The 12,599-nt window shown below is 41.3% G+C and overlaps 1 protein-coding gene across 4 annotated transcripts in view; it reads right to left on the reverse strand.

Annotated features, from left to right (window-relative positions):
• The window catches only part of SLC39A10 (solute carrier family 39 member 10), a 141,491-nt gene that overhangs the window by 67,115 nt on the left and 61,777 nt on the right, over nt 1-12,599 (reverse strand). For 2 of the 4 annotated variants that reach the window (XM_029934199.1, XM_029934198.1), the window contains exon 1: nt 373-634. The exons of the other annotated variants lie outside the window; for them this stretch is intronic. The gene's annotated coding sequence lies outside the window, so the exon portion shown is untranslated. Of the gene's footprint in view, nt 1-372; nt 635-12,599 lie in introns of those variants that run through there. 4 annotated transcript variants of the gene reach the window in all.

Consider the following 12,599-nt stretch of genomic DNA (forward strand, 5'->3'; position numbering starts at 1 on the left):
GCCCCCCAACCACCGCCCGCCCGGCGGTCACTCCCCCACTCCTCGCACGGATCCCCGGCCACGACAGGAGGCTGGGTCGGGCGCGGAGTCCCGCACGCGCAACGAAGGCTACCAAGCCGCCAACCCCGCGGCAGTCCGGGGCGCACACGAGGAGCCGCGGCGTCCCACGCGCAGCCCACCGCGCGCTCCGCTCCGGCTCGCCGCCGCCGCCGCCGCCGACTGCAGCGCCCGGATCCCCGAGGGACCCAGCCCGGACTCCCCGGTTCTCGTCTCCCTTTCTACCCCCCCGCCGTCCCGGGACTCGCAGTCTCCGCCGCGCATGGGGCCGGTTCTGGGGGAGGGAATGTAAACAAATCGGGGTTTTATAGTTACCTCACACTCGAGTGCCGTGTGCATCTCCTCTCCGCTCGGTACCAAACCCCGGCTGCACCAAATCGTGTATTCACCAAAGCCAGCTGCGCTAAGAGCGTCGCGGAGGCCCGCGCGTCAGACACCACGCTACGCTACCGGCGTACAAGGCCCACTCAGGTCCCTGCGCAGCCGCACCCCGTCCGCCTATGGGTGCTACGCTCTGGGCGTACACACACCACCCAGCCATTCACTTCGGACAACGCCACTTGCGGAGGGGAACTGCACCACTCTCGGGTTCCACACGGGCAGACCGAGCAGTAGGAAATTCGAGTCTACGCAAACTGCGGAGCTCCGTGGCTCCGCGGTAGTTTTGTTCCAAGAAAGGACGCTGCGGGGTAGTTGGGGCGGCTTCTAACGCATGCGTGGAGCGCCCTTTACCGCTCGCTTTTTCTCCCGGTTTTGCATGTCGGTTGCTGCGGCCGCGGGAGGCGGATGAGTAATGGAAACTGTAAGCGCAGACGCTTTAGCCAAAAGGTTTCAGACTGATAAATTAAGATGTTTATCTGTACATGAGTTAAACATCTACAGTAACTTAACCCCTCCCCTTTGTGAAAATAACCTTTCGGTTTCTTCGGGCAAAAGGGAACCAGTATTTAGTGCTAAGCGCAGGGCCTTTTACATATTTTTCCCCCCGCCCCACAATTTATTCTCAAGCGCACTTCCTGCAGGCCTTCCTAGCCTCAAAGAAAAAGTTGAATTCAGAGAGCATGTCCCGCGCTTATAGTACGTCTTGAGACTTTGGTAACTTGCCAAGGTTTTCCACCACTTCCTACTACCTAATTCACTGATTATTTCTTAACACCCAACGGCAAAACTCCTGATCCAGCTAAGCAATTCCATGGACTCCTGCCTGCCTCGGGCTCATTCTTGCTCCCATTCCTTTCTTTGCTCACAGCATACCTGCCCCCTGAATTGTCTCCCCCCCTTTTCTTAAGCAATTCATAGCCCATACTTTACTGAAAGGTGGCTCTGGACACCTTCTCTTTGCTCCTCTGCTTCCTACAGTTATTTCATCTTCGCAGTGAGGCTTATCGTATTCTGTCTGGTGTGCCTGTTTCTGCATCCAGTCAGATCTATTTACTAGAATGAGTTCTGGGGGTGCTTTATTGATGTCTAGCAGAGTGCATAAAACCATGATCAATAGTAATAGCAAGTCTTACCATGGTTCAGTTACTTCCTAAGTGCTTTATATATATATTTCATGCTCATAACACAGTGAGGTAGATATTATTATCCCACCCCAGGAAACTGAGGCACAGGAAGCTAAGTAACTTGCTTAAGATCACAGAACTGACAGGAAAATTGGGATTGAAACCCAGTTAGTATGGCTACATATCCCGCTATTCTGCATATATATCTCTATGAAGCAAGGTTTTGTTTTTGTTTTGTTATCTCTACAAAGAACATCTTTTCGGTACTTAATAAACACCTACTGACTACCAAGGTACTAAGTTTCTTATATCCCTTTTTTCTTGCCTGGGGAAGCTAACCCAGTGACCCCACTAGTGTCAGTTTCCACAGACCGAAGTCCTAGAGCAAAGAGATCAAGTCTGAGTCCTTACCTCAAGGCCTACCAGAGTCACTAACAGTGGGAGAAAATGACCATTTTCCTCAGATTCAGGGTTAAGAAAATTGATCTAAATTTATTCTGAAGTCCTTAGATCCCATATAATCATAAGTCAAGTCCTTAGATTTCATAAAAGCAGTATAGTACATCTTTTAGGATCAGAACATTAAAAGCTTCCAAATGACCCTTATATTTTAAGGCTTATAATTATTTTATTGACCACATTAGTATGAGCACTTTTACAATATATGTAATGTCTTTCTTCTAAATCTCAATAAAATACAGTACTTACATTCCTTATATTTTAGGGTACCCACGCTGCATTCTAGTTATATAAGGCAAATGTTCAACCAGTTCGCACAAGTGCAGCTGAACTGATTCATCACATATTCAAATACTTCCATACAAGTTGGTCAACAGCTGCAGCTCTTAACCCAATTCCCCCATGGCCTGTACCTGTACCAGCCCTTTCTCTCAGAATTTTCAGGACCTCCCACATTTCAGAAATGAAAGGGTTCATGCCTGGCTAAGCAGGAAAACTACGGTACACCCCTGTTATCAGACTTCCATTCTAATTGGTTGGTTTACCAATACATATTGTAAATATCATACCTGCTTAACACTACTTGAAAATAGACCGTGTCTACTCCCACTTCAATACCCTTACCCAAACCTTCATATATGATCAAGTATACCCACTCTGAGTAGGGCAGGGCTTAGAGTAAAATTACTACATTCAGTAAATGAGCTGCAAAGTAGTATATTACTTGTCCTACTGGGAAAAGGAACCTCAGTAAAAGACTTGAAGGCTTACTCCAAAATCACCTACTGAGTTAAACAATGGAGACTACTACAAAAATGTCACTATAATGTAGGTTTTATTTTTGCCCCTTTTATATACAAGGAATGTGTCAGAGTGAGGAATTTCTAATATTTTTAGAATCAGAACTTTCTAAAAATATTAGTTTTTTTTTCTATCTCCCTCATTTGAGGGAGATAAACCTGAACTATAAAAACCTTGTAGATGATTTGCAAAAGCCTGGGGAGGAAGAGAGAGTATCGAATTATGGTGTAAATGGTTTACCTTTCACTTGTTTTGCTTATTCACACTGCTGCAATCACAATTTCATGTATCTAAAATTTTAAGCATGACCAATCTACCTTTGTGAGGCATGATATAATAAATCCAAAGGCCCTCTTTGCCCCTCAGAGGATTAAAAAAGAACCAGCTATAAGGCACCTGGGTGTCTCAGTCAGTTAAGCTTCTGACTCTGGCTGGAGTCATGATCTCACAGTTCATAGGTTCAAGCACCGCATTGGGCTCTGCACTGGCATCTTGAATCCTGCTTGGGATGTTCTCTCTCAAAAGGAACCAGCTACAGGTGCGCCTGGGTAGCTCAGTCAGTTGAGCATCCGGCTTCAGCTCAAGTCATGATCTCACGGTTTGTGGCTTCAGCTCAAGTCATGATCTCACGGTCTGTGCTGACAGCTAGCTCAGAGCCTGGAGCCTGCTTCGGATTCTGTGTCTCCCTCTCTCTGACCCTCCCCTGCTCACGCTGTCTCTCTCTGTCTCTCAAAAATAAATAAAAGACATTAAAAAAAAAAAAGAGCCAGCTACAATAAATAGAGAAAATAAGAACCACACATCATACCTCAATCTTTAGTTGTGATTAAAGGAAGTCATAAACTTGGCTTCCCTCTAGTAGAGGAGAAAACTGTCACTACCCACAACAAAGTTAAGAACTTCTAATTAGATGTTTAAAGAACATAACTGATTCTAAGACATCAGACCTTCCGAACAATTTTCTTTCTGTGAATTAAGTTTAGTAATAAAAATAAAGAAAACTCCTTATATTCATGTTCAGTTTAAACTCTCAATTTTCACATGTCCAAAAAAGTCTGGTTCCTACAAGGTTATGCCTGGAGGAAAGAGAACAGGGAAGACTAAATTATATTGATGTACAGCCCTGAGGTGGGGGGGGGGCGGGTGGTACAAAGTAAACAAGTACTTACAAATGAAAAAAGATGTCATAACTATTTTCTAAACTTAGGCCTCAAAATCAACAACTGTCTACTCACTTTTGGAGACTGTATTTCAGCCTGGAGATTGAGGCCCCTGCTCTGGATCTGAAGCCAGAGCAATGTAAAGGGCACACCCCTTTCTGTTCCTTAAGATCTGCGGCACTGTGTGACATCCAGCATGTCAAGCCCATGGTCAGGACAGGAAGTGGAATTTGTGGCACAGTCTCTTCCTGATCCCCTGAGAAATTACGTCTCTGACGTCTCATCTAAAGACTCACCATTCCTTTGGCGCCTGGGTGGCTCTGTCAAGCAACCGACTCTTGACATTGACATTGGCTCAGGTCATGATCTCACGATTTGTGGGTTTGGTCTCTGCACCAGGCTCTGTGCTGACAGTGTGGAACCTGCTTAGGATTCTCTCTCCCTCTTACTCTACCCCTCCCCCCCTTTCAAAAATAAATAAACATTAAAAAAAGGCTCACCATTCCTAAAATTAGGATAAATAGATTGTGAGGGTTTACAGGGAAGTGCTCATTGAAGGAGCACAGCTACCCTTGTAGCCGTTTCTCATGAGTAGCAGTCATGCAACTGAGCCCACCATCCTCTTCCACAGAGCCCATCACTTTGAGGAGGGCATACAAAGGAAGGGAGAAGGGAACTAATCCCACCCTGGTGAGTGACAAATTATACTGATGTCCCTGTCAGGTGAGACTGTTTTAAGTTGGTAGGCTTATCCAATAAAATGAGTTTCAGGTGACCCGCATGAACGAAACCAGGTTGGAGAAATGAAACAGTTGAAACAATTCCCCGCCCCCAGTAGAAAAGTCAAGGTTTATATCATTTCCCTAGAGGATGCTATCATTAGCCTAGCCAGATCCTTCAGTTTCAGTTCATTGCAGTACAAACAAAAGGCCTTTAGCATTACACAGGAAGAAAGACAATAACCCAGAGGCTTAAAACTTCTGATTCGCAAGGGCAAGTGCTTTGAAAATAGGAATGAGACCTCGCCTAGGAGAAATAGGAAGCCCCACTCAGAAGAATGAATGAAAGGAAGACACTCACAGCGGGATACAGGGTAAGAGGCACATCACACATCTGGCACATGATGGCACCAGGAAGACTTCTTGCCCCAGACCTCGTCTGTTGTGCTCACCGGTCCCTGGAATTCCACATTTAGAACTTTATTCCTGGGACTTGAAACTAAAGGGACTTAGACCCTCCAGGAAGCTACCACTATTTTATTACTTATACTGCTGTGAGAGTATATTTTTTTCCTGTCTTTTCTGAAGAGGAAGTTTTAAGAAGGGAGGAAACACGATCATCTGGTTTCCCAAGAGTAATGTGGAACAAAAGGACAAATGAAAAACTAGACAAATTTCCACCTTCTTAATCTTGCTCCTAGCCAGGCCTGTTCACTCACAGAACCCTAAGATGAAGAAAAACAGTAGGTCTGGTAAGTTTGTACCAAGCTTGGGGGCCTAGATGCCAACAGGCAGCCATTTTGGGTCTTTTAGAACTCTGAAAGCACAGCAAAACAATCAGCTTTCCAAATCTTCCCTCCCAGTCCAAAGGAATAAAAAGAGCAACATAAAGAGTCCACACCAGTACTGCAAAATTTGAAGAGCATTTGGGGATGGTTACGCTTCAATTTAAGGAAAGTTATCAACATGGAGCTGAATTAGCAATAAGGTACCATGCAAATATTTTTTAAAGGAGGTTCATTTGTTTAACTGGTTAAACTTAACAAACTCATTTTTAAAGTTCATTTAAAATGTCATCACATCAAATCTTGCCTAGAGATTTCAAGACAATTAATTGTCAAAACAAGAGTAGCTTTTAGGGACTTGCAAATTTTCCCTGCACTATTTCTAAGTATTGCTCAAATTATGTTTTTACCGGAATAAGCCACTTTCACCTTCTTCACAGAATCCCATAAACCACCTCTTCTTACCATTTCACATCCGTAGGGCAGTTCTAGATACTCCCTACTGTTTGTTGAGGAATGATTCTGGCAGTGCCCAATAATTAAAAACCAACTAAGCTGGGCTTACTTCCTCATAGATGGATGATCTCACCTACAGCCTCCAAAGATTTCACCACACTCATGTTTCATTCCAACTATAGTGACAGTTGCTTTCTCTAGAGAATTAGTTTCCAGTGTCTTTCTTCCCACCCTAAATACATGAAGATGTATAGTTTAAAATGTGTCAATTAATTCAATATGATAACTTATTTTAACCCTGCATAGCCCTGCAAAGTAAATATCATTATGCCCATTTCACAGATGAAGGAAATCAACTCTGTGGCTCTGGAGGCTATGCTCTTAACCCTTATAACTTTGCCTCTTATTTTTGTGAGGTTACCTATATTAGTTTCTCTGCAAAAGTTGGTAATTTTTAAAAAATCTGTAGCGTCACAAACTGGTGGCTTTTCAGTCTGTAAATGTGACAGGTCAATGGAAATTTCAAATTGAATAAGGCATAGCATAAAAACATTTCAAGATACTTATAATGTGAACATTTGTTCTTTTCTGCTTAATCTTTCAGCTTGACTAGCTTGAATCAATTCCAAGGGCGATGTTTACTCCACAGTCTCTTAAATTAGAAAGTTAATTAGCCAATCTGGTTATACATTTAGTTGAAAAGCTTTCCCCTCTTTATGGTGATTTGATGTCGTTGTTCAAGTATTTACTTATACCAATAAAGTTATATTAAAAATTAAGAAAGTGTATGTTAATAAATTTGATCAGCCAGGAAAAGTGAGCTATGAACTTGCTCATCAATGAAGAATTGGTCAGGTGCAGGCAAACATATCCCAGCAGATTTAAAGTGAAATTCTCTTAGGAGATTAAGCATTCACTCCAGTCCTTAGATGAATCTCTATCCTCTGCAAGTCTCCCTTGGAGACTTGGAAAAAAGAGACAAGTGTTAACTAAGGGTTGGAAATATCTTCCAGCAAAAGTCTGTGCTCCTTTTATGTTGCAAGCCACTCTGTCAAGTAGCTGGGAAATGAGGGCAAACGAAACAGATTCTTGCCCTTCAGAAGCTTACAATCCAATCAAGGAGAAAGTGAAGGAGGCAATTTCAGTACACTATGGAAACTGCTGTATTGGAGATAGGTATGGGTTGCCGTGGCAACAAAAGCAAAAATGATTTCAGAAAGGAAGTGACATCCAAGGTCTGACTTAAGGATGAGTAGGAAACAGCCAAGTAAAGAACAGATGACAGAGCAACACAAGCAGAGGAATGAAATGAGTAAAAGTGTGGTTCTCAACAGGAGCACTGAAGCCGATGTGTTGTTGTGTGTGTTTGACATGGGAGATTGGAAGAGATGGGACAGGGCCCGTAAGCAGGGATTTTGCATACCATACGGAAGAGTCTGAAGGCTGTCCTGAAGGCAGTCAGAGCTGCTGACGAATTTTAAACCAGCAAGCATCACAATCACAGGTAAGAAGGAAGTAGCAGATATGATTGGTTTGGAGGGCAGGATAATGCCTCCCTCTACCCCTGCAAATGATATCCTTGTTCTAATCTCTGGAGACTGTGAATGTGTTAGTTTTAATAGCAAAGAGAAGTTGAGATTGGGAATAGAATTCGGTTGCTAATTAGCTGACCTTGAGATGGGGAGATGATCCCAAATGAGCCAGGCAGGCTCAGTTTAATCACAAAAGTAGATGGAGACAGGAAAGCAGAGGGCCATGTGACTGTGGAAGCATGGTCAGGGTGACGCAATGTTGCTGGAGAAAGAAAGCCACAAGCTGAGGAAGATGGGTGGCCTCTCGAAGCTGGAAAAAGCAGGGAAATGGGTTCCTCCAGAAGGTACGTGACCCAGTGAGACCCAGGTCCGACCTCTGACCTACAAACCGTGAAACAGTAAATTTGTATTGTTCTAAGCTGCCAGGTTTGAAGTAACATGTTACAACAGAAATAGAAAAGTGATAGGTTAGGAAGCTGTTATAACAATAGTCCATGCATGAAGTAATAATGGATAAAGAAACCTTGTTGACTTGATAAGCACGGAGGAGCTAGAACCCCAGCTCCAGTAACTTGCTAGCTGTGGCCATGAAAGGCCCTTCTTAAACCTGATCATTCAGCTTCATTTTTAATACCTAAAAATCAAGCAATATTTTGCAGGGTTTTGTTTGTTTTACTACTTTTTAAAGTAATACATTAACATTAGCTTTAAATTTCAAATAGGAAGAAATACATGCCACGATATGAATAAATCATGAAAACATTATGCTAAGTGAAGTAGGTCAGACACAAAAACAAGTATTTTATGATTCTACTGCTATGAGACACCTAGAACAGACGGAACTCATAGAGACAGAAAGTACTAGAAGAGAGGTCACCACATACTGGGGTGGGGGGATGGGGTGAGGAAGAGAACAGGGAGTTTGTGTCTAACGGGTACTGTTCCTGCTTGGTATGATAAACACTTTTGGAAACGGATTGTGATGCTGGCTGCACAATACTGTGAACATCCTTAACACAATATACTTAAGAATGGTTAAAATGGTAAATTTTATGTATGTTTCATTACAACAGAAACAAATATAATGATTAAATCCATTCAATTATATAGTATCTTAGATGCTAGCAAGAAAAGAGTGGAATTGTTGAATGGATTCAGCTTCATGTACTAATAAAGACAAGTCAATAGACCTCTTTGCTGGAGTATTAGACCTTAAAAATGGCTTAAATGATACATTCTGTTACCTATATTTAGCCACAATTTTAAAAATGAATGTAGAATACAAACAGCCGGAATCTCTCTCATCCTTTAGATTTCACTTTCTCAGAGGCCTTCTCCATCTCAAGAACCCTCTCCCCTGTACTAACTTAACCATGATCCTCTCTCATTATATCCTATTTCTTTCTTTAATAGCTCTAACCAATTTTAAAATGAGTCTCTCTCTTCCTCCCTTTCTTCCCCCCTTTCTCTGTGTGTCTTTAACTGTGTTTTGTCCCTAACCAAACTTACTCAAGACAAAGGGCTCTGGGAGTTGTCGTACCAAAAAGGTCCACTCAAGGCCCAATGCAGTGCCTTGAATGACTGTTTTTGAAGGAGCAGAACGCCAGGTATAACGTGATAAAGAACATATGATGAGATGCTGTGTTTGGAGAAATAAACACATAGAAGTAGTTTGTAAAGTGTATTAATAGTGGTGGAATTGGAGGAAGGTTATCAACATTTTTAAATTCCTTTATCCTAATACTGTTACTACCAGTACTAATGAACAGTTATTGAATGTTTACGAAGTGTCAGAACTTTCCTAAATGTTTTACATACATTTTCTTATTTAATTCTCACAACAACCCTCTACACTCTCATTATGCCCATTTGACTGGTAAGAAAATAGCTGCAGAGAAGGTCTGTAACTTGCCCAGTGGGGGACACCTGCTAAAGTTCAAAGCCACAGTCAGAACTCAGAGCCCTTAATCTCAAACCACTGAACTATCACGTGTGTGTGTGTGTGTGTGTGTGTGTGTGTGGTGTGTGTTGCACGTGTGAAAGAGAAAGGAGAGAAGAAAATGTACTTGCTAAATTCTCAAGTCCTGTTGCAATAAACTAAGGGCCAAATTGTTTTTGCCAACAAAAAAGTTTTTCTGATGCTATAAAGATAGTAGCTGAATTACTAGCATGGCACTGCCAGCCTTATACAACAAGTCCAAGACTGAATCCCATCCCCTCTCACTTTCCTGGCTCTCTCAAGGCCCCTACACTGGGTGTGCCAAGGTCGCCTGTTCTCCAGCTCTAACTTGTGTGGGGGCCCTGAGAGAGACCCAAAATATGAGTTCTAATGAGCACCTTTTATCCTCAAAGACTGGAGAATTCACAACAAACATTATAAATGTTTACAATAAACTGTGTGTATGCCCTTGTGACTAATACTCTTTACCTGAACTCTCTAGAATTTACATGAAATACAGCGGCTACTTTTGAGTATGGTTCTAATATGAGCCTCTTCCTAGATGTTTCCCAGTTCTTTAGACTTTTATGTTAGGATACCTGACTTATTAGCAATGTTACAAATGTAAATGGAATATATCCTCACCCTTTCAGTTGACACTGATTGCAAAATAACCCAACTCTTGAGCAGAGATACTTTGTTTTCTTTCCTAAACCTTTTATTATACGGGAACCACACTTGGGAGATATTTTCACCTTTGCTATATCATCACAGAGAAATGTTATGAATTATCTGTATCATTCTTTATGTTCTAATTTTGCTTTTACAGCTATATCGATTTAAAAGGAGGGAGTAGGAAATGGAAATCAGGTACCAACAGAATCACCTAAATTTCCAACTTACTTTGCTCTATTAAAGCTCTGGGGAGTTAGTCTTTCCAAAGACTAGATCAAAGACTAAATTGTAGAGATTTGCTCCTATTAATTAAGTACTGGATCCAATATGTAATTATGTCCATTAGGACTTTGACCACAGGTTTAAAGTCAAGGTCAGAAAGCCTAAAAGGAAAAATGTGTGTGTGACATTAAAGTAGTTCAGAGGGCTCCAGTGCCTGTCTTAGGCCAGGTGGTATTTCTGCTACTGAAATGAAGATCAAGTTGGAAACTATAATGAACACTTAGAAAATAATCTCTTTTCAATTATGTTTCTAATTAGTGTCTGTCAAAGAATGTCTTTTGCAGCATTTCAAGTCTTCTTGCCTAGAATGTATAGCTAAATAAAAATTTAAAATACAGCATTTCAATATGGAAGCCTGTTTCTTTCCTAATTTGAAGAATACAATTACAAAAAGAAGTTTGAGATGATCAGGACATTTTTAATACAAACTAAATATTGGATAGTAAGTTATCATTTTTTAATGCATGATAATAGTATTGTGCTTAAAAGAAAGGAGTTCTCATGTTTTATTTATTTTTTAAAAATTTTTTAAATGTTTATTTATTTATTTTGATAGAGAGAGAACATGAACAAGGGAGGGGAGAGAAAGACCGGGAAAGAGAGAATCTCAAGCTACAGGGATAGCACAGAGCCTACTGTGGGGCTCAAACTCAAATACCATGAGATCATGCCCTGAGCCAAAATCAAGAGATGGATGCTTAACCAAGTGAACCACCCAGGTGCCCCGAGAGTCCTTATCTTTTAGAGACATACACCAACATATTTATGGATACAATAAGATCTCTAGGACTTGCTTTAAAATAATCCAGTGGGAGTATATAGGTGATTCAAGACTATTCATATCTGAATTGCTGAAGGTAGATGATGGTTATATGGGTGCTCATTTTACTATTTTCTCTGCTTTTGTGTTTTAAAAATTCCATAACAGTAAAAAATAAAGCATTATAGGGGTGCCTGGGTGGCTCAGTTGGTTGAGCGTCTGACTTCGGCTCAGGTCATGATCTCATGGTTTGTGGGTTCGAGCCCCGCGTCGGGCTCTGTGCTGACAGCTCAGAGCCTGGAGCCTACTTCGGATTCTGTGTCTCCCTCTCTCTCTGACCCTACCCTGCTCAGGTTGTCTCTCTCTGTCTTTCAAAAATAAATAAAAAGCATTTTAAAAAATAAAGCATTATAATGAAAGCAAATTAAACATAATACCACCTAGTATCTGTAATGTTCAAGGAATTAGAACAAATTCTAACACATACATGATTTCCTAATTCTAAAGTTTTTAAATGCCATTTTGCAAATGTTTCAGGAGTAGTAACTTTTGTCTGTGTTTGTATCAGAACTTCAAATATAGAATAACAGTGTTGTAGATGGAGCTAACCTGACATAACCAAAATATTTCAGTAGTGACATCAGCCAAGACAATGCCGTTATACCTCTGCCTGGCACCTTTTAAAAGTAGTTAGACTGGCCATGTGTGAGGCAAACAGCGCACACCTTGAAAGTGACACAAATGTGGCTTTTAAATTATTGGGCTTTATTCCAAAATAGACCCACCCTCTTTGGTAGAAATAAACAAACAAAAAGTCACTAATCACTAACAAAAATCACTAACCTAATTGAACTTTCAGCTCTGTTTAAAAATGAAGCTCTAACACTCCTATGTAAACTTTATTTCATTTGTTGGATACTTTGTAGCTCTCCACATTCATCCTGAAAGCAAAGCCCATGTTTCAAACATTTACTGCATTTGCGCACTATTTAAACTGGTACTCAACATTGTTAAAGACTCAGTCACCAAACTGGTAATCAGTCAGTTGTAAATTAACCCAGTGGTGAGAATGGTGTGGAGAAGGAGGGGGGAGGCAACAGCTAACACAAAATGACTGCAACAGCAAAGTTCTGATAAGCTCTTCTTTATCAGAGAGAGATGAACTGCCTTGTGGACTAACTGTGGTTAAGGGATTCTAGAATCTCACCAGTTTGGCGCTGGGGAGGCAGGCTCTGGCAAAGATGCATGATTGGTTGGTAAAGGACAGGTAAGAGGAAACTGAGAAATTCAGGTTCAGGCTTCTGCTTTCTTCTCCTTTCTTGTTTCCTGCATCCGATCCTAACCTATCATAGGTTTGCACTTCTTTCAAACTATCAGTATTTAGCTATAGTTATTCTGTAAAATGGTTTATTAATTCCAATAATTTAGTAGAAGAGGTGACAGTGTGACTGAATATCACTTGACTGATA

Source organism: Suricata suricatta, chromosome 3, assembly GCF_006229205.1.
Source record: "Suricata suricatta isolate VVHF042 chromosome 3, meerkat_22Aug2017_6uvM2_HiC, whole genome shotgun sequence".
Classification (NCBI taxonomy): domain Eukaryota; kingdom Metazoa; phylum Chordata; class Mammalia; order Carnivora; family Herpestidae; genus Suricata; species Suricata suricatta.